This window comes from Macrotis lagotis, chromosome 8 (assembly GCF_037893015.1).
Source record: "Macrotis lagotis isolate mMagLag1 chromosome 8, bilby.v1.9.chrom.fasta, whole genome shotgun sequence".
In the NCBI taxonomy this organism is placed as follows: Eukaryota; Metazoa; Chordata; class Mammalia; order Peramelemorphia; family Peramelidae; genus Macrotis; species Macrotis lagotis.
In genome coordinates, this window is record NC_133665.1 from 144,023,303 (window position 1) to 144,051,227 (window position 27,925).

Sequence of the window (27,925 nt, forward strand, 5' to 3'; positions counted from 1 at the left end):
CTGGCAGTTGATAAGTACCTACCTTGTCCCAGGTAGTAGGTGATTGATACATGCTTGTTGATTGATCGAAGAAGAAAGGCAGTTAACACCAAGGAGATGGAACAAGACTTTAGTACAAGGAAGAGTTAGAAATACTTTCTGAACTAGGAATTTTTTAACAATGTTTAGTGTATTTAGGTTGGCTTACTGATTTCCCTCCAGGGTCCATCCCCAGAGTATGGGCTGAACAATTGCAAACAATGTCTTGTACAGACTGAGGACAACTCTGCAGGATAAAGTATTTTATGATTTCCCCCAGATGACACCCAAAAAAGACCGGAGACTCATCTCTAGACAGCTCATCATATCCAGATTCCAGTTACCAACACAAAGATGTGGAGATACTCCTCTCTATATACATAATATAAATTTAGAATTGGAAGGGATCTTAAAAATTGTCTAGGCCAAGCCCCTCCTTTTACATATAAGAAAATTGATATCCAGAGAGATAAGTGACTTGTCCAGGGTGACACTGGAAGGTGGCAGAGTTGGGATTTGATTCCAGGTCCCTGGACTTGAAGATTTTTTAGGCTACCTCTTTGTGACTTTTTGCCCATTTAGGGCTGCTTATTTTCTCTTGGATAATTATAGAGGGTTGGGGCACAGCAGTGTTAGAGGCTGGACTAAGTCAGCCTGAGTTTATCTGTGTCTGTAAGGTTGGCCCAGTTGAGATTGTTCACCATAAACTTAATAGCCACTTCCCCAGGACCCTCTTGGTCAAGTTACCTTAGTTTCCTCATCTGTAGAATGAAGTTGAATTTAGAAGGACTCTTCCTTTTGGCTCTAAGTTCGTGATTCCGTGATCTCACCTTGTTGCTTTTCTCTGGGAGAGGCAGGAGAGGGCTTTGGTGATCTATCATTCCCAGGACTTTTACCTGGTGAACATGTGTAATATCTGGGGAGATATTTGCAACCTATGGGTGACCTAAGTTCAAGGAATCAGAAAGTAATCTGAGGCCTTTGAAAGGTGGAGATTTGGGGAAATGAGTTATCAATATCTTCTCCCCATGCAGGAATACAAACAACTCAATATCATTAAGTTCCTTATAGTTAGTCCCTCTTGTCCACCCCCTCTGTGGTTCACCACAGTCCTGTACTTGGAGATCAAACTTTCTGTTCAGCTCTGGTCATCTCAATAGGAAAGTTTGAAAGTCCCCTGTTTCATTGAAAGTCCATCTTTTCCCCTGAAAGAGGATGATCATTTTTGCTGCTCAGTTGTAAACCAAGATCTTTTGCCTTACAGAATATCATATTCCAATTCCTACAAGCCCTTAATGTAGATGCTGACAGATCCTGTGTAATCCTGACTATGGAGCCTCAGTAGTTGAACTGTTTGTTTCTGGCACCTTCTCTTTGATTTGGGAGTTTTGGAATTTGGCTATAATATTCCTGGAAGTTTTTCTTTTGGGATCTCTTTCAGGAGGTGACCGGTGAATTCTCTTGATTTCTATTTTACCCTCTGCTTCTAGGATCTCAGGGCAATTTTGCTGTATTATTTCTTGAAAAATGAAGCCTAGGTTCTTCTCCTGGTTGTGACTTTTAGATAGTCCAATAATTTTAAAATTATTTCTTCTGGATCTGTTTTTGAGGTTGATTGTTTTTCCAATAAGATATTTCACATTTTCTTCTAATTTTTGGCTTTTTGGATGTTTTATTTCTTCCTGATTTCTTGGAAAGTCATCAGCTTCCTTTAGTTCCATTCTGCATTTGAAGGAGTTATTTTTTTCAGAGAGCTTTTTTTATCTCCTTTTCCAGCTGTCCACTTCTGCTTTTTAAGGCATTCTTCTCCTCATTTGCCTTTTGTTTTGTTTTTTCCATTAGGCCTAAACTGGTTTTTAACATATTATTTTCTTCAGTATTTTTTTTGTATATCTTTCACCAAACTTTCGATTTGGTTTTCATGATTTTTTCTGTCACTCTCATCTCTCCTCCCAATTTTTCCTCCATCTCCCTTAATTGCTTTTCAAAGTCTTTTTGAGCTCATCCATAGTCTGAGTCCATTTTCTTGGAGGTTTTGGATATAAAAGCTTTGATTTTGTCATCATCTGAGTATGTATTTTGATCTTCTGTGGGACTAAAGTAATTCCCTATGGTCAGATTCTTCTTTTTCTGTTGTTTACCCATTTCCTCAGCCCAAGACAGTACTTCCAAGGCTTTGGTCTTTTTTGGTGGGGGGAACCTTTATTCCTCCAAAGTCTTATGCTTTCTTGCCTGTGCTTTGATATGTAGATGGAACTATGGACTTCCCTCTCCCCTAGGGCTATAGGGACGGATCCTACTATCTTAGTATGGAAGCCCAAACTGTGATATCTGAGTGTAGGCAACAGCAAAGTCCTACAGTGAGGGAGAGCAGAGAAATCTCTGCAGACTTCCCTTACTGTCTCTGGGGGTGCAGGCTGCTTTCTCCTGATTCTCGCTGCAGGTTCTGTGACTGATGCTCCTTCACTCCACACTCACCCAGGTGCTGCAGAGTTCTCTCCAAATGATGTATAATGTTATTGCATTGTAATTTATTATAATTGGTTTCTTTTGCAATCTATATAGTATATATTTTAAAAAATTTTTATTTTTCCAACTTTGTGCAAAGATAAAAACAATTATTTTTGTTAAGGTTTTGTTTCATATTTTTCTCCCTCCCTCTTTTCCCCTCCCCCATAGAAAGCAGTCTAAGATAGGTTATATATGTATAACATATGCATCATTCATTTAAAAACATTCTCCCTCCTTCACTCTGACTACTGATCTCCTTGTCTTCTTTTAACTAAAATCCAATCTTTCATAAGAAAGTCTTTCCTAATTCTTAATTCTAGTATTTTCTCTCTATTAATTATTTCCTATTTATTCTGTATATGCTTACTTTATATATTTGCTTGTTGTCTCTCTCATAAGATTGTAAGCTCCTCAAAGGTGGGGATTGTCTTTGCCTCTTTTTGTATTCCCCAGCCCAGTATTTGGCACATCACAGGCACTTGATACTTGTTTATTGATTGGATGATTGAAAAACCTGATTTTGAGAAGGGGTCCAGAGGCTTTGCAGACTGCCAGAGGGGCCATGACATGAAAAAGGCTCAGATTTAGATCTGCCTTAGATCTCTTCTCTCCTGTTGAACCTTCTACCAGCCCTGTAGGGTGGGTGATAGAGTATTTTTACCCCCATTTTACAGATAAGGGAACTGATGTTTAGAGAAATGATACAGGATCCAGAGGTGGAAGCTATCCCTGAGTACATCTAACTCAACCCTTTCATTTAACACATGAGGAAACTGAGATTCATTGATTTGTTTGAAATAATAAAGATAGCTTCATGGGTGGGGCTCTGCTAGCTTCAGTCAGTCCTCCCATTTTATTCCTCTCTTGTGCAATCCTACAAGTGTTATTTTCCCCATTTTACAGACAGGGAAACTAAGGCTCAGAATAATTAAATGTTTTGCTTGATAGAGTAATAATAGCTGAACTGGACCTTGAATCTGTTCTCCTAAGTCCAGTTGTAGTGCTTTTTCCACCATAGCAGGAGAGAGATAATAGGAGATCAGAAGAGGAAGGGCGCTCTGTGGGCAGAAGATGGTCAGGGATGATTTCTTGGAGGAGGCAGGGCAGGAAGGCAATCTGGCAGGAAAGATAGGGTGCAGATAAGGGGAGAGAGGAAATTCCAGGACACCGATTAGCAAATAGGTACAGTGAGGCATGCTCACTGGCTATCTTTATGTTCTTCAGTCTCAGAAACACGGACTATTAGAGCTAGGAGGGAGATTGGACCATTTATAGTCCAATACCCTCATTTCACAGATGTGGAAACTCTGTGAAGCCATGCTGGGGCATGTGAACAGATCAGAGGCTCTGCAGTTTTAGGACCCGAGTTCAAATCTTTCCTCTAACCGTTATTCTTTGTGACCTTTATCAAGAAACCTAACCATTGGGGGCCTTTTTAGTTTCTCATTTGAAAACAAAGGGTTGGAGCTAAGAATCACTTTCAGTTCTAAATCTGGTCCTAAAGTTTATGAGTGCTTTCCTCAAAACAGCCTTCTGAGATAGGAGGTGTTATCATTATTCCTGATTTACACCTGAGGAAACTGAGACTCATGGACTTTTCCATGGTCATACAACTAGTAAATATCAGAGCAAGGATCATTTTATTCTAGTCCCAGCTCTCTTTCCACCACACCAGGGTTGCCTCCATCAAAGAAGATTCCCAGGGGAGCTGGACCACAGGTATGACCCGGGAGGGCCACAATCAGGTTCCTTTGCATCTACCTGCTCTTATCCTAGAATCATAATTTGAGAGTCAGAAGGGATCCTAGAGATCATTTATTAGAACCTCCTGCATTTTACACAGAGGGAAACTGAGGTCCACAGAAGCCCGGCGACCCCACAGGGAGTTGTGGCAGAGCCAGATTCAGCCCCAGATCATCTGACTCCCAATCCTGTTCTCTTTAGAACAGGGAATTTATCGCAATCCTTGAGACCCAGGGGTGATTTATTCCACCCCCAGATACTCAAGGCTTAATCGCGATCAATGTTTATCACCTCTAGAAGCTTAAACACAGCTAAGGAAAGAATAAACCTAAACTGGGGATGCAAATATGGGAAGCCACAAAGAGCCCAGCAGCCCTTTCTCTTCACAAAGGGCATATTTCAGGCTCTGGGCCTACTGGGATTTGCAATTGAGCTCCAAGCTGGAGTGACAATGGTTTGCTTCATTTAAAAGCCCAATTCATAATGGAAGGGGGAGGGGGAGGGAATGATTTATTTTACTGCTGCTTGCATAGTACAGGCCTGTGTAGCCTGCCAAGGCTACCATCACATTTTTTTTTAAGGGGGAAAAAGGGTGCATTGACTCAATTTTGAAGAAGGGAAAACAAAGCCTGGGAGCTTGAAGAGCATCTTGGTACCATATTTTGAGAAGATAAAATCAACTTTCCCCAGTGGAGGCAAGGAAACAAACAAACAAGCAAACAGGAACCCCCAAAATCTAAACTCACACCTCCACAACCCACTTGCAGGGCTTTTTTTTTTTCTTCTTTCATTTTCATTTCACTTCACTGATAGAATATTCAGAAAGTTATTCTGGAGAATGTGTACACAGAGATAAGCCTAAAGCTGGGGGAATTGGGGCTTTTCCTTTTTGAAAATTTCTATCATTGTGTCCAGAGCACTGGTGAGAAGAGCATAGGTCTGGGACTTTAAGAAGTCTGAGGTCTAATTTCATCAGTACTGCTAACTAACCCTGTGACCTTGGGCAAATGACTTCATCCCCTCCCTTCTAACTGGAAAAGGAGAGGTTGGGTTCATTCATTCTTCACCTGGAGAGGGCATTTAGGTGAGCCTTTCCAAATTGTGTTTTCTTGCAGTCTCGTATTGAGAAAATTTCTGTGCTAACACTATTTCTCTTCTCAAATATCAAGTATACAATATGTATGTTCAAGAATAATCTATTGCTCCACAAAAAAGAATAATCTGTGTTTTTTTCTAGTATAAAAAGAGATTTAATTTTTTTTCTCTTGTTGCCCCCACACTTTATGTGTAACTTTATTTATCAGGGTGTAATGGATTATCTGGGTTCAAATCCTGCTTTAAACACTTGCTCAATGTGTGATCCTGGGGAAATAATTTATTCTTTGTGAACTGCGGTTTGGTTATCTGTAAACTGGGAATAATAATAATAGGTATTTTCTTTCCCAAAGTCATTACATAATAATCACTAGCATTCATATAGTATTTGAAGGTTTGTAAAGTGTTTCCCATTTTTTGAGAATAATTTCATTTTTGTTCTCTCTCTAAAAATGTTTTGAATGTCTATTATTGAATGTCCTTTTTTCATATATGGTCAAGCTCAGATTTGCAGGGTAGGGCACCCTAGACTCCACTGTATTTTGGAATACATTATTCCATTCCCTCCTATGTTTTCTCAAGGGTATAGAATAATCTCGTGTGCTCAGATTTCCTATCCCTTGGTTTTTAAAGTCTTTCTCATGATGGCTTGCAGAACTTGTTTCTGAATTGAATTATTAAATTTAACCACTATAAGTCGCAGAGTTTGTAGACTTGTGTTGTTGTTGAGTGTTTGTTTGCTTTTTACTGAAGACAATCTGCAAACTTTCATTTGGAGTTTTATTTTCTTTGTTCAGAAGTTCTGGGGACAAATCATTTCCTCTCTCAGAGCCCTCATTTCGCTCTGTAAAATGAGGGACTGTACTTGATCGTCCAACTCTGGATCTTTGATTCCATGAGATAGTTCAAGCCTCGAATTATTCTGCATCTAAATTAGTTTGAGAAACTGTGATGGAGCAACACCTCACTAGACATCTCAGAGGGTTAAGTGAATTTTCTCAAGGTTGCACAGCTAGTTAGTGGTCAGGTAAAGATAGGGATTTAAGGTCCATCTTTATCTCCCAGAATATAAGATAACCTGATAAATATCTGGGCTATTATATTACTGAGAAAGGGTCAGTTCAACTCAAATGTGTGTCTACTATGTGGGAGCAAGCATGCTGTCTAGGTGCAGAGTATAGGTTGTGTTGGTCATCTATGTCTCTTCCTTATTACCAAACACAGCACTTCATACCTGATAAGTGCTTCAAATATGGTTTCTGAATGAATGAATAAATCATTGAGATATGGTCTCTGATCTCAAATACATTATCTGGTGGAGGGGGTATGACCTGAGCAGAGCATGATAGTACAAGACAGACTATATGGTATGATAAGGAGCAATTGTTACAGCGAGGGGTCCTGAGGAAGCAGAGTTCACATTGGCCTGGGGGAAATAAGGCAAGACTGAACAGAGAAAATGTTTAAGAGTCGACTGAGAAAACCTCAGATATCTTTAAGGAAGGGTGAAGAGTTCAGTTTTAGCAGTGGTACAGAGGAAGCTAACAGTTTGAGTTTTCAGATGGTCAGTCCATTGAGTTAGTAAATCTCTGCCTCCTCGAGACCAGGTCTTCAAGAGAGACAATAAATTGGATTTGGAATTGGGCAGATGAAGGAAAAGACTGGGTTGCTTTACCTTGAGAAGCTGAGCAGTGCTTTTAAGGATCCCAAGCTACTCTCTGACACTCAAAGGGAGTGAGAGGGAGGGGGAGGGGGAGAGGGAGGGAGGGAGGGAGGGGGAGAGAGAGAGAGAGAGAGAGAGAGAGAGAGAGAGAGAGAGAGAGAGAGAGAGAGAGAGAGAGAGAGAAGATAGTAGGCACAAGTTGTTCATAGTTTATTTCTAATAGTGCCTTAGGTTAGATGATCAGAAAAGTTGGGGGGACTGTCTTAGAATAGTAAAAGCTAAAGGATAACAGATAGACAGTGAGGGATGCACTGACTCCCTCAGAATGTAGAAAGATGTAGAGAAGGATCTCCATCTTATTGGGTAGAAGCTTGTAGAAGATCTCTGGGAGAGATGATTTCTGAACAAAAATCACATGGGATGAGAAGGCACAGCCAGCCTAGATTCACACTCATGGAGGAATTGCCCACATTGATGAGACGTGGATCTTACCTAAGTGTGAAAAGGTAAATTAAGTATGTATTAAGAAATAATGGTGGTGGGGATATCTGATTAGAATGCTAAGCTTAGAGCCATGTTTTGAAGGGTCTCAAATGACTCAAGAATTTGGATTTTTGCCTTAGGCATTGGGGAGCTTTAGAAGTTTGGAGTAGAAGAGTGACATAATCAGATCTGAGTATTAGGGAAATTAATCTCCAGGTGGTAGAATTGACTGGAGGAGGGAGGGAGGAAATGAAGTCTAAAAAAATCTGTTAAGGGACTGTTACAATAGTCCAGATGTGAGATGACTCCCCTGAAACCTTTTCTTCCCCTGACCAAAGGGACAAAATACGTTGAGGTTTTAAGGGTGGAGAACTCACATATGGCTGGAAGAAATCAGGGCAAGTTTCGTGGAGGAGGTAGCATCTCATTTGTTTTATAAAACATGGGTAATATATATACTCATTTAAATGATGTTCTTCTGGAAACAGTGTTCCTACCTTTATTATCTGATGCAAAAGAGAGACTAGTGACAAGCTATGATTCTGTGATTCTCACCTTGGGAATATCAAATCACACAGAAGGAAACATTAGTACGGCAAATGCATGAAAGAGAAAGGGTCAGTTTATATTGTTATCTCCCCTCTGACCATGATGAATTGGATTTCATAGGATTTAGAAAGAGTTAGAAAATTTTTTTTGGTCCAGATCTCTCATTTTATAGGTATATAAAGGAAAGTTCAGAGAGGGAACATTACTTGCCCATCCTCTCACAGATAGTAAACAGCAGGATCCTTTTGCATAGCTATCATTATTAACTACCAAGAAACTACTCTTAAAATCAGATTTTCTTTCATAGCCATGGCTCTGTCATGTTATCTCTCATCTGGATGTTTTACATACAAGGCTCTCATTTTAGGTTCTAAATAATTTGCAAGATGGATCTCTTATGCAAAATTAATAATAAAAGTACAGGAACTCTAGAATGAATGAATTTTAAAATAACAGAGTTGGAAGAGACTTTAAGGATGATCTAGTCCAACTCCTTCATTTTGGAAACTGAGGCTATCAAAGGACTAAGTGATTTGCCCATATAACCAATAAATGGCAGATTTGGGAACCAACATGCAGATCTTGTGTAAGTCTCTAGGGCTTTCTCACCATACTATATACATTAGGAACAAGGATCCTTTTCCTAATCAGACAATACTGAATTCACTCCCTGGACTGGGCCTTGGGCTACTTGAGATGTTATTAGGATTGGGTGAGGAGTCAGTACTTCCTGCCTTGTATTCTGAATTTTCAGGGGTTATAGAGTTGTAGTAACATAGATTTAGAGCTGTAAGGGAACTTATAGGTCACAGAATCTTTATATTTTTAGGTCTCCTTTATCATAAAATCACTTAGAGCTTGGATGGTTTTTAGACACTGATTAATCTGACCCTCCTTGATTTACACATAAGGAAATTGAAGCCTAGTTAGGTTCATATAGATAGTAATTAATTGGAATTGAACTCAGATCTTCCCATTCTAAATCCGTGGCTCTTTTCAGGATAGCTTCTTCCCGCCCCCCCCCCCCCCCCCAATGGGAGAATAGAGCTGGCATGTTAGAAACAATGAGGACTCCAGGGACCTTTTTTTGGAAGATGAGGATTGGAAGGAAGGCTGTAAATGGTGACCATAGGTTCTTATTTTGTTGATTCATAGAGTCCTAGAATTCATAGCATGTTCTTCAGCTGTGCCATTCCAGGTGACTAGTGCTATTGGTCAAAATTCTCTTTCCTCAAAACAGAAGAAATCATAGAGTTTGAAACAGATTAGGTATGGGAGTGGGAGGAGTCATTCCTAGGATTTGACTAATAAAAGTGATAATATCAGGGCCTGTGGTTTGATGTGGGTCCTCAATACTCCTGTGGCCAAGGACCTGAAACTTCAGCGAGGCACTGGATAAGGAGAAGGAGGTCAATACTAAAAGAAACCTTTAGATACTTATATAGAATTAGGTAGTGTTCAGAGAGAACTAGCACCTCCAGTGTGAGAGCTTGCCAAACACTTTTCAGGGCTATTCATCCATCTTTGGTGTCCATCTGTCACCTTACTCCCACCTGTGACTCCAAGAAACTGTTGTATATGCAGTGATCACAATCTGGTAAAACCATCTTGGCAGAAGGGTTAATGATGATGAGAGTGACCAATAGTGAATTGGGGGGTGTCTATCCCAAGCATGTGAAAACTTCCCCTGATGGAATAGGCAGATAACACTTTGTTCCAAAGACCATGAAAGCCATTGAAGTAGACTCTGTGATGTTTAGAACTTGGTCAGGATGCCAAGGTTATCCACTGCATCCCTAGCCATCACCAGTCATTTGTTTTTTATTGTGCCATTGGACTTTGATGACTCTGGAAAAGAGCGAGATTGGTGACTGTGTCACTTAAATCCTCATTTAAATGTAATTCATGGGCAAGTCAAGATATCCCTACATGACATCACTGGTCTTCTTCAAAGGACAAACAACGGTAAACAACAAAATTAGCATATGGGGACTGGAGAATGGGGTCTGGTTGCTTGGCAACAATCCCCTTTGCTCTTTAACATATGACTCTGGCTACAGTTGTGACCTTTTCTGACATCCTCTTCTCTTCTTTTCTTCATCAAGGCAGTCCACGATCACTTTAACTAGATTTCATTTGGATAATAATATTGGGTACATGTAATTCACTCTGGAACTCACCTCACCTCTCAAGGGATGCAGGGAAGGGGCAGGATAAAGAGTGTTTTTTTATAGGGGTTTGGACCCTTGGAGAGAAGAGAAAATGAGGAAAGTGACAGACAAGCCACAGAGGAGGAGAAAATGATGAAGTTATTCTGCTCTCCTTGCAGGAGGAGAGCCCTCTGGGTTCCCCATGGAGGTTGGTTGTAGGACCCCAAGGGGAAGCTGTTAGAGGGCTGTCGCCACTCTGGCTGTTTCTATGACTACACTGGTACCTTTGGTCTAGCTTTCCTTCTTAGCATCTGACTCATAGAATGTCATTTGTGCACTGGACTTTTTAACCCAACACTCCCCCCATCAACTGCTTCTATTTTGCCAGATTTAACCCCTCCTTCACTCCCCCCTTTTGTTTTCCCCTCTCATCATCTTGTCTCATGGCTATCATTGAAGGTGCAAGTATTGGATCTATCCCCGGCTACTTTCCTGTGTATTTAGGTAAATTTCTGCAGCTCAATGTCCACTTTAAGAAGCCCAACTTGATGATTTTTGAGGTTCTTACCAGTTCCATGATTCCATTTTTCTGTCTTTGTCTAGTGCCTAACAGTGCCAGCCATAGACAGGTAGCTACTGAGTCAGTTTTTTAAAGGTAGTTTTCTTTCCTTTTCAAATTTTAAACTGCTAAGTAAATATGAATTATGATAGTGACTCAGTTCCCACAGCTTACAGACCCACTACTAAGACACCATCAGTTTTTCCCATGAGTTTAATCTTAAATGATACCTTGATTAATTACTCTTCCAGTTCCTGTGATTGGAAGGGGAGCCTTGGAAGCATCTGGGCTTGGCCTATTCTGTCCCATTCAACTGACAGAAAATTGGGATAGAACAAGTGTGGACCAAGGTAGGGGAGCCGTTTGCCTCTAGAGATCCATCCTCCAGCAGATGGTTTTGCTGCAGCTCTGCTTGGGAGGTTAATGGGCAGCAGATGTCTCAACAGGCATGCTTTCATTTTCTCCTAGAACCACTTAATTTGGTTGAGCATCTGCTTTGGCTTCTGGGTTTTTTCCCCCTTAAGCCCCCGGTACACCTGAGCCTGAATAAGGATATAGTCTTTGCTTAGGCTTAAATAGTACTGAATAAACCTCCTTCAACAGGGATGCTTTCTGAAACAATCTATTTATTTCACGTTATATTGAAGGGGAAAACGTGGAGAGGGAGGGAAGGGTGAGGCAAAGTTAGACCTGACCCCCATCCCCCCACCTTCCTTCTGGTGTCTTGTTATTGTCTCAGGGTCTGGGTGTTACAAAGAATTAAAACCTGAAAAAATGAATTTGCTAATTAATAAATATGATTGTCTGGTCATACCTACTTGGCTCTTGGGGGGTCTTCTGGATTGTTGGAAGGAGTGCCGATGTACTTTCTATATTCTTATTATCTAGACTGTTCAGTAGACTTATTCTAGACTATTCTCCCATTGATCAACAGTGAATTATAATCTTAGATGTATGTTGCCACTTAGTCTATGCTTAGTGGTCATCCATTCTCCAATGTTAGAGACTGAATTTCTCCAAGCTATTCCTTTTGTGATTTGATCTTTGCCCCAGAAATGCCCAAGTTACCCTTATCTTTATTATGGAAAAAGTCTTCATGGAAATCCATGGGTTGGGTTTTAGATTTAGTGAAATGATAAATAGAACTATAAGGTAAATTTAATTTTATTCCCATAGCAGTTATTGCTGTCACTTCTGGTACCTTTGAGAACAGCTTCCATTCATGACCTGGTAGCCATTTTTGGTTTGTCTCAAAATTTAAGCTCCCACTTTGGGCACATTTGTGTCATGTGATTCATCAAGCTTCACATGTATTTATTGACTTTCTACTCTGTGCAAGGTAAGCTTTAGAATATAGGGGACAGAGGACCAATCTCAGACTCAGGTAGACTGCAGAGTTAACTTCTCAGTGCTCCAAATACTCTCTAAGAATAGAAGTTATAAAAGAATTGTTGATCCTAGTTGATAATGGGGGTTTCCACACTTGAAGTTCTCCAAAGCAGTATTTGCAGAATCATATTTCTGGACACTTCTGCCTTCAAAAAAAAAGAAAAGGAAGAAAATATGCAAAGCTAGAAAGTAAAATTAGTGTTTGTCATCAAGGACTTATGTTTTTTTTTTTAAAGTTTATTGGTTGGAGCGGCTAGGTGGGGCAGTGGATAAAGCACTGGCCCTGGAGTCAGGAGTACCTGGGTTCAAATCCGGGCTCAGACACTTAATAATTACCTAGCTGTGTGGCCTTGGGCAAGCCACTTAAACCTGTTTGCCTTGCAAAAAACCTAAAAAAAAATTATAAAAAAGTTTATTGGTGACTTTTGTTTTCATATCATGTTCATTTCAGATATGGCTATCTTCCTAACCTCCTCTTCTCCCTTATGGGACCTCTCTTTTAACAGAGAAAAAAATATAGTAAAGCAAAAAAACCCAGTCACATGTAATGACAGCAAATGCAAATTTCAGATCCATAGTTATTTACTTCTCCAGAATAAGGAGGGAGATAAAATTCCTCACCACTTCTTCAGGACCAAAACTGTTCATTATGTTTATACTGATTAATCCTTGCTTTATTATACTTTTTGTTCATGTTTAGTACCATGTATATGCTTCTTGCCCTGCTTTGTTGCCCTAACACTGAATCAGTTCTTAATGATTTTCTCATGCTTCTCTGAATTCCTTATCTTCATCATCTTTTAGGGTACAATAATATTCCATCACATTTAGATACCATGATTTATTTTCTTTTTTCTAATGGATGGGCCTCTCCTTCTTTCCAATTCTTTGCTACCACAAAAAGTGCTGATTTTGGTACATGTGAGACTATTTGAGACGTATGGTAATATTTTAGTACATATGGGACTCATCTTTCTGTATTTGACCAAGAAACTTGAATTCTGTCAATCAACAAACAATTATCAAGCATCTCCTAGGTACCAACCTCCATATTAGGCACTAGGTCACAAAGACAAAAAGTGAAATTTTTTTTAACAAGTTGAATCCCATTCTATTGGGGACCTGGGGGTGGGGCAGACATATAGTATATAAGTAGATTAAGTACAAATAACTTCCATGGTTTTTCTGGTCGACCCCCACCCTGAGTTATGGAAACTTAAAAGTGCCTACGGATTTTTTTGAAGGCTTCCTATCTAGTTTGATTGTTTACCTGTAGAGTTTGGCATGGGTCTGTGGTTCTTATTTTTTTATGCCTACTGCCTATGTTTTCAGATGGTGAGCTCCCAGAGGACATAGGCTCTTGTGTCTCTCCGTAAATCCTCTTGGGTTGGTGCTTAGCCCACCCTGGACACACAGGCACTTTGCAAGTGCTTCTTTGAGGTGATAATAAACAAATGATGGAAAACAACTTCTGATTCTCAAACAGCAAGACTAGGTGAGGTGAGCCGTGGTGGGAAGGTGGTGTGAAACACACTGCAAAGGCCGAATTAAGTAACTCTTTATTTGGTCCCTCTAGCATCCCTGTGAGAGATGAAGACTTTAGGGCTCTTAAAGGCTGATAGGTACTAGCAACAGGAGATAAGCAGGTGTAGGAAGGAGAAAGGGGAAGAAAGAACACAAATTATATGGGACTGAAAGGAAAATGTAGAGTACACAAGGGGAAAGCATTCCTTTTTGAGGATTGGCTGTCACTCTGGGAAACTAAGTTGGGGAGGGAGGGAGGGAGGGAGGGAGGGAGAGAGAGAGAGAGAGAGAGAGAGAGAGAGAGAGAGAGAGAGAGAGAGAGAGAGAGAGAGAGAGAGAGAGAATGAGAGAGAGAGAGAGAGAGAATGAGAATGAGAATGAATATGAATGAGAGGGACAGAGTAAAAAGGAAAAGGAGAACCAGAAAGGAGAGAGAAAAGAGGGAAGAAGAGAGGGAGGAGGGAATAGAAAGAGAGAGGTAAAGGAAGGGGAGCAAGGGGTGAGAGAGAGAGAAACAGATAGACATAGAGAAAAAGAAAGAATGAATCTGAATGTGGCGTGTCTGGTTTTATTTCCTTTTCTTTCTTGGTCTCTTGGAAGCCAGGAGTCCCATTTCATGAGCTGCCTGCTCCTCTTGCTTGTCTTTGTGAATTCTTCTCTCTGCTTAGTGACCCATTCCTGCTTTGCATGTAAATGCCCCAGTCAGCCAAAAGAAGGGAGATTGTGAGGTGGGGTGATACAGGGAAGGGGTCAGGCTAAGAACACTTCAGCTCTTATTGCCTTTTTCTGGTTGCTTGGATCCTTTCCTGGATTTCCTCATAGCATCAGCTGTTCTTGCAGGTCAGAAATTTTTCCCTTCATTACCATCCCTATCCTCCCCATCAACAACATTTATTGGGCATCCTCTGTGCATGGGGAATTGCGTATCTACCAGGGCTAGGGATATAATCCTTCCTTTATGGGGCCACAGACAGTGACTTACACAAAAACCAAGGGAATGATTTAATCAGAGGACAGGAGATGGACACATCCCAGGGCTATCCAGGTAAAACTAAACTGACGAGGCTCTCAGCTAATATTTATTGACTGAGAAATTATCCAGAGAGACTGAACCCTATAGACACACCTGAAAGTCTGTGCTTTGGATTATGATAAAATCGGATATTAACTCTAGAAAGGGTCTCAGAGAGCATTGGATCTGATGTTGACTTCTCCAGAGGAGGAAACTGAGGGAATCAATTGAACCATTGCCATACAGGAGAGGATCAGGAGAATCAGGACTCAAACCAATGTTCGCTGACCCCTTTGCCTGCTATCCTTCCCATAACACTCATTGCCTCTCAGCCTCTGCCAAGTTGTGGAACCTTATCTTTAAATCTGGAATCTTTGGGATTCCTTGAGGGAAGTATTTGAATCCACTTCTAAGACTGATTCTAGAGATGAGCTTATAGGTAAGGCACAGACACTTTTGGGTATTTTGGGAAAGTAGCTTTGCCAATTAAAGTCTGATAATCTAAGAGAAAGACCACCTAGAAGGGTTCTGAATGATTCTGTTGAAATAGCCTAATTTTTTTTCAAAGAACTTTCATCTTCACATCACCAGATTCTTAAGAGATATCCCTGTTTGACAGATGAGGAAAACCGAGACTCAACAAAGTTCATTGACTTGTCTCATGGCCTCAGAGTCAATTCACTGGTCTCAGAACTGTGTTGGATTGCTAGTCTTTTGATTCCCAGTCTTAAGATACTGCTGCTGTGTTTGCCTGTAAGATGTTATTTTGAAGGTTAGAGGGGCCAGACAGTTAAAGCACGTGATATGCATGTAGGCAGCCAAGGGTTGACTCCAACCTCCAAAAGCTGGCATTTCTCTCATTTCAAACCCTGGCAATCTTGTGTTGGTTGAGTGGTGATGAATTCAGGGGTGACACAGGCTTCAAGACAATTTGGGTCTTCTTCAGTCCAGTGCACATTGTTTTGTAAATGAATCCCAGCTCCTGCTGAAAGTCCTCAGAGCCCTTGATTTCAATGGAAGGGTAGAAGGGCAGAGACTTTCATGACACGAATGAAGAAATGCCTGGTGTCTTCTTTCTTGCTCTGTGTTTTTCAGAGATGGGTGGATGGTTTTAAAGAATGTTTTTCCCCTCCATTTTCCAAAGGAGAAAAAAATGAAGTAATAGCTATGTAAGGCAGAGGCAAAGCAGATGACCTGGGTTCAAGTCTGTTCTGCCACTCAACAACTGAGAACCATCATGTCTTTGGAGAGCAGTTTTTTGCCTTGGGGAAGGAAGATTGGGGTTCTTAGCATTTTGAGGTCATGGTCCCCTTAGGCTGTCTGATGAAGTCTATATATTACTTCTCTGAATGATATTTTTAAATAATTGAAGGAAGTGCTAAATTTCAGTTTGTTGTTCAGTTTCATATCTTTCTGTGACCTCATTTGAGGTTTTCTTAGCAAAGATAAAAGAGTAATTTGTCACTGCCTTTTCTAGCTCATTTTACAGACAAAGAAACTGAGGAAAACAGGGTTAACTGATTCACACAGTTAGAAAGTATCTGAGGCCATATTTGAACTCGTATCTTCTTGACTTCAGACCTTTATCCACTGTGCCACCTGACTGTCCAATTAGAGGTTAGCAAAAAATGAAGAAAACAAAGAACACAAAGAAAACAAAGCAGGGCAAGCAGCAAATACATGGTACTAAACATGAACAAATCCGTCCTTGGATCCCTTCAGGGTTCTCTGGATTCTAAGTTTAAAAGCTCTGGCCCAGATGATCTGTAAGAATCATCTAGCTTCTGAGTTCCTATGAGAATTAATAGAATTGGACTATTTTAATGTTTACTAAGAATGCAGAAAAGTGCCCATTAGAGTCGTTATCTTCTCTAGACCTTGGCATTCCCTTTTGGCAGCTTAGTAGACTGGAGACATGGATCTGGGTTTGAGTGGTGACCTCAACACTTTACAGTTAAAATCTTACCTTATAGAAGAAGCTTTTTCTATTTTTCCCTCTATTGATTATTTCCAATTTATCTTATATGTGGGCACATCATTGTTTGCCTGTTGTCTCCCCCATTTCAACCTCTGTACTTAACATAGTTCTTTTCTTAGTAGGTATTTAATTAATATTTATCGATAGACCAACTGCTGCCTTCTAGCTTGAGTTTTTTGAGTCTGTGAAAAGAGGATGCTATTACTAGCACAATTTCCTTCCCCCGGGTTGTGATGAGGGAGAGACTTTGTAAAACTCTATATAAATGTGGGTTACTGTTATTATTCTCAGACTCTTCCAGCTCTTCCATCTGTGATTCTATCTGCATGTACCTCGTCTCTCTAACTAGATTCGAGGTGCCGAAGGGGCCAGGGGCCATATCTTAGTCTTTTTCCCAGAGCACCCAGCATAGAGTAGACAGGTGCTTGAAAAATATCCATTGATAAATGAGAGGGGCCAGGAGATCTCAAGCCAGCTTTATACTCAGACACTTGCCTGGGGTGAGCAAGGATGGCTATGTGCTGGGTGAGGGGGGAGAGGAAGACAAGATTCATCTCTCCCCATGATGGTTGGGTTGACAGAGCTTCAGTATTGATTTTCAGAGCTGATACAAAACAGGGAAGGAACTTAAATCTCTCTGAGAAGCTGTGTGGTACAGTAGGAGGGAAGCAGGTTGGGTCTGGAGGGAGAAGACTGTTTCAGGCACAATTCTGTCATTTGCTAGCTAAGTGACCCTGGGCAACTTACTTGTGTCCATGGGTCTCAGTTTCCTCATACATTAAATGGGAAGACTGGAGTTGATCTATTCAGCTTTAAACCTATAGTCCTAAGAAACTTGGATTCAGGGCAGTGTGGGACTTACTTCTTTTACAGGTTGTATCTTTCTGAGTTATGTTGGAACCTTGGGGTGGAGTCCCCAAGGGTGGCAGGCTCACTTTCAGCTTCATGTGAAAAGGCAGGTCCAAGACTAAAAGACCAAGGATGATTCCCCTCTGGACACTCTTGCTGTGGCCTCTCCTCAATGGGGGGAATGCTACAAACATGCATGCACACAATACATGTAGATACAGTATTCTATAGATGTATATATAATACCTACAACATAACTTTTTATACAATATATAAGTATAACATAATTGCACATAATTTATATGTACAATAAACCTTGTATATAATTATATTATATAATGTTACTATTTGACATATGTAGCATATATAACATATAGTATATATATAACAGTATATAAAGCATATATAGTATATATTCTATATAGTATATATAAAGTATGCAGTATAGGGAACAAAGATGGTATGACATTGTGACATAGTAACATTACATAACTATTATATATGGTATATAAAGTATTTTATAACAAATATATTTAAGATATATAAGGTATATATGAGGTACATATTTTATACCACATATATTTTATATAGCACACAATATACAATATTAATATATTATGTTCAACATAATATCTATAATATAGCTTTATATGGCAATATACTTTGTGTGATATATACATATGGTACAATATTTACTATTTTGAGGCAGTGTGGTATAGTCAAAAAAGGAAGTGGATTTAGATTCCAAGACTTGTCTTCAAATCTCGATTTTTCTCACTTGTTTCCAAGGGTGGCTTTAAATTGGGCAAAGTCATTTAATGTTCCTGAGCCTTGGTTTCTTCATCTGTACAATGGAGATAATATCTGTCTGGCATATTTTGCAATTTTGTTGTAAATATGAAATAGGATCATAGGAATTTAGAGCTAGAAATATTCTTGGAGATGATCATGACTGAACTTTGCTTCCTTTAGTAGGTATGGAAGAACTTTGTAATGTGTTCAATCAATGTAGGCCATTATTTTTGGTTAGATATGGGTCTGTGATTTTTTTTTTATCCATTACCTTCTGTAAGACAGTGTTTAGGCACAGAGTAGGCACTTAATAAATACTTAGTAATTGAGTGTAAAAAAAAACTCCAGGAGTGGAAATTCCCTCCACTGATAACAAAACAGCAATGCCTCAGCAATATATGGCCTTTGAGAGTCTCCTGGAGCACTTGAATGTCTTGCTGTTTGACAATAATTTAATAATTAACATAATAATAATTTAATAGGAGAAACAGGCCCTGAACCCTTGTCATCCTGATTCCAAGGCTGATCTTCTGACCACCACAATATGCTGCCTTTTCTTAGCCAATTGACCTTTTTTAAAAGCACTTCCAAGGGTAAGACAGTATGTTAAACATGAGGATTCTCACTGTTGATTGGGAGACAATATCCAGATCATTGGTTTTTATGTTTTTTTGATTTGTTTTGGTTTAGAATTGTCATTTAACTGGATAGTGAACTCACAGCACACAATAGTCACTTAATAATTCTTATATGAATAATATAATTCAGGATTGAAGCAGTATGACCTAGTGGATTGAGATCTGGCTTTGGAGTTGGGAAAATTTCCATTCAAGTCCCACATTTGACAAACTGTGTAACTCTGAGTAAGTCATTTAATATCTCAGTGCATTTGAAAATTCTATAAATTTAAAAAAGTTCTAAATTCAATAAACACCAAATAAAAATTTAATAAATACCAAATTCCACAGTGGAATAGAAAAAAGAGAATTTTACATGAAACTATAAATCTCTAATTATGCATAGCTTGCTTTTTTCCCTTAATATATGTAATTGATTTAAGCTGCAACTTTCAAAACTGTCCTGCTTGTCTGGGTTTCTTTCTGGCATTTCTTCTGTTCTCCCTGGGGACCTTTTAAAAAAGATATTTCAAAGACCCATTTTTCTTCCTTTTGTTTTTCTGCGATCTTATCCCTATTGCCCTTCACTTTTCTACTACAACCATTGGGGATAAAAAGAAGACAGATAAAAATTTAAAAAAACAACAACAAAGTCTCAAATTGACCATAACTGACAATGTCTGTCTCATTCCTCAACTTGAATTTATCACCTCTCTTTTAGGAGGTGGACAACATAGGATTCATCATAGGATCCTCAGGAATCATGGCTGGTCATTGAATTAATAATAATTCTTAGGTGTTTCAAAATTGTTGATTTGTTTGTTGTGTTTTTTATAATGTTGTTATTGTATAAATTGTTTTGTTTCTGTTCATTCTCTATCAATGGATACTAGTTTTTCTGAAACTGTCCCTATCATCATATAACATAGCATAACATTCCATTATGTCCGTATATCTTAGGCAATTCTCTGAAAATTTCAGAGAAGATACCAGTAGAAAACATTAGGGAGTTTCTCACTGAGAAACTTTCTCTACCAATGAAAGCAGATGTCCGGTTCAAAAAGAATTAAAATATATATAGATAAATTATTTATCTCTACTTTTCATCATTTAATTCAGATCCATCACTAATCCCTTCCTCTAGCAATAAACTATCTGAATTTTCCCTCATTATTTTGCTGGCTCAGTTTTTGGCTTCATTTAGGACTGAGGTCCTAGCTGTGGGACCTAGAGCTTCCTGCTTCTATATCTTGGGTTCTGATGATCCTGAGATTTAGGAGGCTCCTCCATGGCTTGGCTCCATCCCTGCAGCTTAGGATGTGCTAATGCATCTTTTGTGATCCTGCCAAGATGGCGGACAAAAACTTAGAAGAACTAACAAATTCATGTCTAGGAGGTTTCAAGAAAGGGGGAAAAATCTATAAATAAGAGATATAGGAGCATTAGCAGGCCCAATTGAGGAGGGGTAACCAGGAATGGCAAAAGAAAATAAACAAATCTTTGTATGGCTATCCCTGAAACTTGGAAAAAACAAGTCGTGGAAAGAATTTGGAGATGGGAGACCTGGGGTTCTGGTTCCAACTTTGCCGGTTGCTTGTTGTGTGACAGTGGGTGAGCTACTTCCCTTTTCTGAACATAATTTTCTCCTTGGTAAAATGAGAGAGCTGAATCAGATGATCCCTTGAAGCTCCAAAGCTCTGACTCTATATCAGGCAGAATCTTCTTTACAGAATCAAGCTTATAGTAATTGGGAGGTGGGGCAGAGTCTTCTAGTCACTACAGCTAGGGAAAGTAAGAATCTATTCGTAGAGCTAGGGTTTATCTGAAAAGTCTCCAGGTAGACTTTGATCCTACTCTCTGCCTTGACCCTACTCCCCAAGAGAGGATTGAGACCCTTTGATTGGGGAGTGGATTTCGAGGGTGGGTAGCATCCTGACTCTCCCAATCTTAAGTAGTCTATGATTTTTTTCAGGCTTCCTCCCATAACTCAAGTCAACAACAAGTTTTAAGTATTTGGTATATGTCATCCCTTGTGCTAAGTGTTGAGAATACAAATAGAATAAGGAGCTTATGTTTTAATAGGGAAAGACAACATATGAGGAAGTTGAAAGGGTTGGGATTGAGGGGAACCTGAGATGTGGTAGAGGAAATCCAGAAAACCAGGAATGTAGTCTGGAGAGAAATGAAGATATAGACTGATCTGGGTGTCCTCCTTAGAATAGAGGTACTGGGAGGGATCAGACAGTCAAATGAGAACCTAAGTGAGGAGAGGATTTCCAACTGGAAGTCCAGGGAGAGGTTGGGGGGGGGGAGTAAACTTCCAGGGAGAAGAGGTTTCTGTGGCATGGTGGAGAAAATCTAGTCAGAACTTTCTTCAGAACTAACCCCCTAGAATTCTATTGCTATTTTCCCTTATTTCCTTGATAACGCCACCATCCTCCCAGTCACTCAGACACCAATTTTTAGTCATATTGTGATGTTCCTTCTTCATCACCTCAGTCTCCAAGTCTCAAAGATTCCACCTCCATCATAGTTTTTGCATTTATTTGTTTTCTTTTCATCTACTCCCCTCACAAGATGCTGATATGGGCCTTCATCATCTATCTCTCTCACTTGGATTATTATAATAGCTGCCTAATTGATCTTCTGGTTTCTAATTTCTCTTCTTTCCAATCTCCTCTTCATGCAGCAGCCTCAATCTTTTTGCTGAGAAATAACCTTCCAAATGCAAAGATCTGACCATGTCATCTCCCATACCCCTCCATACTAATGATAAATCTCCTTTACTGTGTGGTCTCACTTCATTTTGACCTTATTTCACAGTCTATTTTAACACTCTAAATTCAAATTAAACTGGAATGCAAGTAGTATCTTGAACTTGTCTTCTTGTCATCGTTCAGTCATGTCCATCTTTTTGTGACCTTGTTTGGGATTTTCTTGGCAAAGATACTGGAGTGTTTTGCTATTTCCTTCTCCAGCTCATTTTACATATGAGGAAACTGAGGTAAATAGGATTAATTAATTTGCCCAGGGTCTCACAATGAGGACATCTAGGACATTTGAACTCATAAACTTGAGTTTTCTTGACTGCACCAGTTAGTCACTGTGTCACCTAGCTGCTTGTCTTAGTCATTTTCAAATATAGTTCCTGCTTATCTCTGTCTTTTGAAATCTTTTCTTCTTTAGGGTTCAATTCAGCTACTCTCCCTATAGGAAATTTTTCCTGATCTCCCGACTCTTTATCACATTCTACCTTGTACCAAACTTATTTATGAATGTGACATGTTCCCCTATAGATGACTATTTTGTTTCTAGCTTTTTTTTTTGCTTTCACAAAAAAGAGTTACCATGAATATTTTGGTATCCATGGGCCCCTTTTCTCTGTTATTGACCTTTGTGGAATTCTTTTCTAGTTCTAAATTGATTTCCAGAATGTTTGGACCAAGTCACAGATCTACCAATAAAATTTAAATGTGCCCATCTTCTTACAGTCCCTTCAAACCTGACTATTTTCATCTTTTATGATGACTTTTGACAGTCTGATGGGCATTAGTTCATTTGGGAATTGCTGTGGTTATTCCTGCCTCTTTGGGGACTTGTGATGATTTTTGGACCACAGTGGACCTCTGAGAGTTATCATAAGGAAAACATCTTCTAAACCCTGAACTGATATTTTTCCCCTTCTCCTTACTATTCTGTAAACTCCATGTAGGCAGGAACTGTACCTTATCTAAATTTTGTGGCTTCCCCAGTACCTATTAGACATTGAGTCAATATTTATTAAATGCACTAAAGTGTGACAAACCAATTAAACAGCTGACTATTGCAGTAACTCAGGTGTGAAGGGATGTGGGCTTACACAAGGGCTGTGGAAGTCTTAGAGTTATTATTATTATTATTAATAATAATAATAAACATTAATAAAGGACCTACTTTGTAGGTTCGAGCACATGGTAATCCCTTAATAAATGTTTATTGATAGATTGTTATGGGCCTTGTTGGCCTGGTTTCATATCCTAACTCTGGTATTTATCAGCTACCTGATTTTAGACAAGTCTCCTATTAAACAATCAAAAAAATTGAAAAAAGTCATTTAAGATATTAATCAAAAAACATTTATGAATCACCTACAATTTGCCAGTCACTGTCAATATCTATTGACCCATATGCTTATTTTCTCTCCCAACATAATCTTGATTGAGAATAATTAACACATATTGAAGGCATCTGTGATGAAAATATGAGAAAGAAACAAGCAGACTTTCACAAATGATATTTTATTCTAGGTCACATCTTTACATTCACACAATTGACTGGAAAGTACATAGAATAATCCAACATCCCACTGGGCTTAATCTTTTCTGACTATAAAAAGCATTTGATTTGGTAGAGCAAAATGCAGTTTGGGGCTTCTTCCATAATTTGTTTCCCATGCATATGGTAAGATCATAAAAGATTCCTTGAGAGATGCTACAGCAGAGATGATTTTGATAATCTGCTGGCTTATTTTGCTGAGATCTTTTTTCGCTTTCTTTTGTATTCTTTGCTATAAGAGATGACTTGCTAGGTAGATAAGGTCAACCATTCAGAAATGAAGATGGGAATAAAAAAGACAAATTTTAAAAACATATTAAAAAGAAAAGTGCAGAGGGGCAGCTAGGTGGCACAGTGAATAGAACATGACTCAGGAGTCAGGAGGACCTGAGTTCAAATCCAGCCTCAGACACTTAATAATTACCTAGCTGTGTGACCTTGGGCAAGTCACTTAACCCCATTGCCTTGCACAAACCTAAAGAAAAAAAAAGAAAGCTGCGACAACAGATTACTGACAGCTTGATACATGATGAAAATAAATGTTTATCGTCATCCTGTAGGAGGTCTAGTGCAGAGGAGAGTCTGGGGGAGGAATTCCCTATAGGTGAGGAGCCTTAGATACTCCTATTTTCAGATGACATTGTGCCAGTTGCATGGAACCCTGGCAAACTGCAATATCCCAGATGAAATACATAATCAGTCATCCACTAGGAAAAACTAAATGGATGAAGAATGCCTACTTTCTAGATTATGGCATATAGTTTGAGATGCAAACTATAGAGCTGGCCAATCATTATGTATGTGTTGAATGGACACTATGTAGATAGATAATGGATTAGTCCCAGGATAGTATTTATGAAATTGCAGTGTAAGCTTCTCCCTGAAACAAATGTCTCTCTCTCTCTTTTTTTAAACTCTAATGTTCTGGTGATACTTTGTCATGGAAGATAAACATCTCTGAAGAATCAAAATGACAGGTCAACCAGAGGGCAGTGGAAAGATGCATGAAGGGACTAAATAGGCTCTATCATACTATCAATGATAAGTTGTATGCAGAAAATGATGTGAATGATATTAAAAAGAAATATGTCCTGAAAAGGATGTGGTCAAGGCATATATTGAGAGCAATAGATAAGTGGTGGACAGCCCACATTCTGCATCAATATTCATATAATGTATAGGTACTGATTTAAGAAGGGTCTGTGTATTCTGGGTGGACATTTTATGGAGTATTTTTGGGGGAAGATATGGACAAGAGTCTATTAGATGTGACATCATTGAGGGTTTTGCAGTGTGACTCACTGATGAGATTAAGCATCATAAGCAATTTATAAAGCATTTTCTGTCTCATTTGTAAAGATTCTATGACATTCAGTCAATTGGATCCTTTTCCTCACCTGCCAGTAGACCCTTTCTTGGATATTAGTGAGTTGTTAGATGCTAGAAGTTATTTTGCTTCAGTTTTTTTGACCATCAAAGTCTGTAACAAAAGTAGTATATGGCATCAAAGAGCTTAGACTCTTGTAAGAAAGCAAACTTTTAATATAGGAAACAGAATAATTATTTGACTCCTGGGGTCACAGATGGAGAGTTAGAAGGGACTTTTGAGGAAATTTATTTCAAAACCCTCATTTTATAGAAAATAAAATTGAGGGTCAAAAATGTGAAGTGACTTGTCCAAAGCCATGCAAAGTTAAAGTGACAGAGGTGGGAACTGAACCCAAGTCTATTCAGACAGCAGACAATAAAATATCCAATATAACCAAGTACTTAAAATGCTTGGTCTGGAAAAAGGTCTACATGGAAGGATGAAAGTTACATTGACTGACAGAATTATGAATGTGAATCCCAGGCCAAATTTGCTTAGGCAGAAGGGTATTGAAAAACTAATAATGAGCAAGGACATGGAGGTGGAAATGAGTATGATGTGTGTGGAAGACAGGGAGGAAAGTGTTTTGGAGTAAAGGTTCACAGTGATGGTAGAATGAGATATTAGAGTGGAGAGATCAGGTAAGGTCTGTACAGGACTTTGAAAGCCAAGGCACATGACATTGAAAACAACAACCACATCTCATCTTTACAGTTGGAGCTCTTTCATGATTCCTTCCATTTGTTCCAGGCAACAGCTCTATGAGGTAGGCACAGGATTTTGCTTGCAAATGTTTAACAACTAGGTCTCTGGGGGGTGGAACTTATTCACAACACACTTTAAATTTAATCTGTATTATAAAACATTTTCTCCTTCACTTTTTTAAGTGTAGAAAATCAACAAAATAATAAAACAGAATCTGATTTGTAGCATTTGCTATTTTCAGTGGTATAAATGCTCATACTGAAATTTTGACCAATCGCTCTCTTGAGGCAACACAAGTATTATTCCCATTTTTCAGCTAGGCCAACTAAGGCACAGTGAAAAGGCATTTGCTTTATGTAACTGGTAAGAAGCAGAACAGAGACTTGGACTTAGTCATCTGGGCACTGTCTCCTAAGGCAGACTGTCCCTCTTTTACTACAAGTAAAGCTTTCCCCCCCATGCTTTGAAAGATACCAAGAGCCATCTCTTCTTGTCTTATTGTAGCCATGGTTTCTGGTGCAATTCAGTTCAGTAAATGTTGGGTTTTCCTTTTATCTAGTTAGACTGGATAATCTCTAGAGGGCAGAAGTATGTGCTGGTAAGTATTTAACAACAAGATTTCCAGAAAGGAAAAAAAAAAGCATGAAGGTCACACTTTTAAATTTAATTTCAATCATAAACATTTCCTCCATGATTTTCTTAAGTATAGATATCAGCAAAACAATAAATTAGACCTTGAGTTTGAGGTATTAATGTTTACAGTGAAATTTTAACAATTGATTTTTGTGAGTGGTTGGAACTGGACTCAGCACACTTCTGTTACTAGGGTCTTCAAAGAAGGGAGGAGGGTTATTGCTCCTACTCCAAAGTGGACACAACAGAATAGCAGCCCCATTACTTGAGGCCATGGTTTCCCCTCTGTGTGCAGCCTTCCTCTTTATCTTCCAGTTAATATTCCCTTTTCTGCATTTGCCTCTAACCTACTCACTTTCTTTCCTGGATGATGTGAATTGAATTGCAATGAGCTGAGGGTCAGGTTGGAGACAACCTTCCCCTTCCCCACCCCCATCCCCCATTTATAGCCCAGCTCTTCTGTCTTCTCCTATCTGCATTTATAACCTTGCACTAATTATTCACAGAGATAATTGCCCTTTGCAGGCTCCCCGTTAATTGAGATTGCTTTTGAGACTCAATCAAGGAAAGAATTAAGTGATCTTACATGAAAGTGAAAAGAGAAAGAGTGATGGAAAAAGCAGGATGTACATTTCTAGAACCAGCTGGGGAGGCTAAGTGTCTCCTCCCTTAACCTGCAGAGACTGGAACTCTGTTTGGTATTTAGTCCCCCTAGTCCAAGAAACACATCCTATAGAATGGTGGAGAGCAAACTGGACTTAGAATCAGGAGACCTGGGCTTAAATTCCTGTTTATTACCTGTGTAGTTTTAAAGTCTCTAACTTCTGCGGATTCAATTTTCCTATTTTCCTAAAATGAAAGATGTTGACTAGGTGGCTTCTCAGATCCCTTCCCTGTTTCTGGCTCTCCTTAGTCTCTGTCACATCCATGGAATCTATCAGCATTCTAGGAGGAAGTAGGCTCAGTTTGATTTTTTTTCATTGTGAAATCATCAGTCTTCTAGTCATTTTGCCTTGGAAGCTTGGATTGCAAAAGCAGGTAGGTCAGGTATTCTGTGGCTGACAGCTAGTGGAGCTAATTTCTCATCTATAATAATAATAATAATAATAATAATAATACTAATAATACTAATAATAATAATAATAATGATAATAATGATAATACTTTCCCTCATGTAAGACTTAAAAGACTTGCAAAGTCCTTCAAATCCATTATCTCAGTTGTCTCAATATTCATTTTTTTGTAATATTTTGAGTTCCACATTTTCTCCCTCCTTTCCTTCCTTCTCCCCCCTTGACTGTGAGCAATCTGATTAGGTTATACAGATATAATTATGTTAAATATAATCTCAGTTAAGTTTCAAAACAACACTGTGAAGGAAATGCTGTTATTCCCATCCGATAGATGAGAAAACCGACTGAGAGAGCAGTGACTTGCTCTTGATCACATATTATCAAAGGTGGAATTTGATGCCAGATCTCTGCTGATTCCCAGTCTAGTCTAATCTTCTATTTTCCCTCTCACAGCCCCTCTCTATCCAGGCTGCATAGGGAACCCTGAACTAGGAGTCAGGCTGCCTGGGCTTTAGTTTTGGTTCTTGCTGCAGCACCATGGACAGGTCACAACCTTTCTGGGCCTTGATGCTTCCACTTGTATAATGGGGGATAATAATGTCTATTCTACCTATTTGGCCAGGAGTATTGTAAAACACAACAGATATTAATTAAAAACCTACCATATATGGGGCCCTGTTCTTTCAGTGCTAGAGATAAGGAGACAAAAATGAAATTGTTCGTGTCCTCATAGAGCATTCTCATGGTAGGTTGCAACATGTACACGGTTAAGTGAAAACAAGATAGTTTTGCAGAGAGGGGCTAGGACTAGGGAGAAGGATGTGGAAGGGCAATCGGGAGCCTCATGAAAAAGGTGACCCTTGAGCTGAACCCTGAAGGAAGACAAGGATTCTCAGAGT

At 39.2% G+C, this 27,925-nt stretch overlaps 1 protein-coding gene across 3 annotated transcripts in view; it reads left to right on the forward strand.

The window, feature by feature from the left end:
* The window catches only part of SRGAP3 (SLIT-ROBO Rho GTPase activating protein 3), a 268,236-nt gene that overhangs the window by 34,330 nt on the left and 205,981 nt on the right, over positions 1 to 27,925 (forward strand). The gene's annotated exons all lie outside the window — the stretch shown is intronic.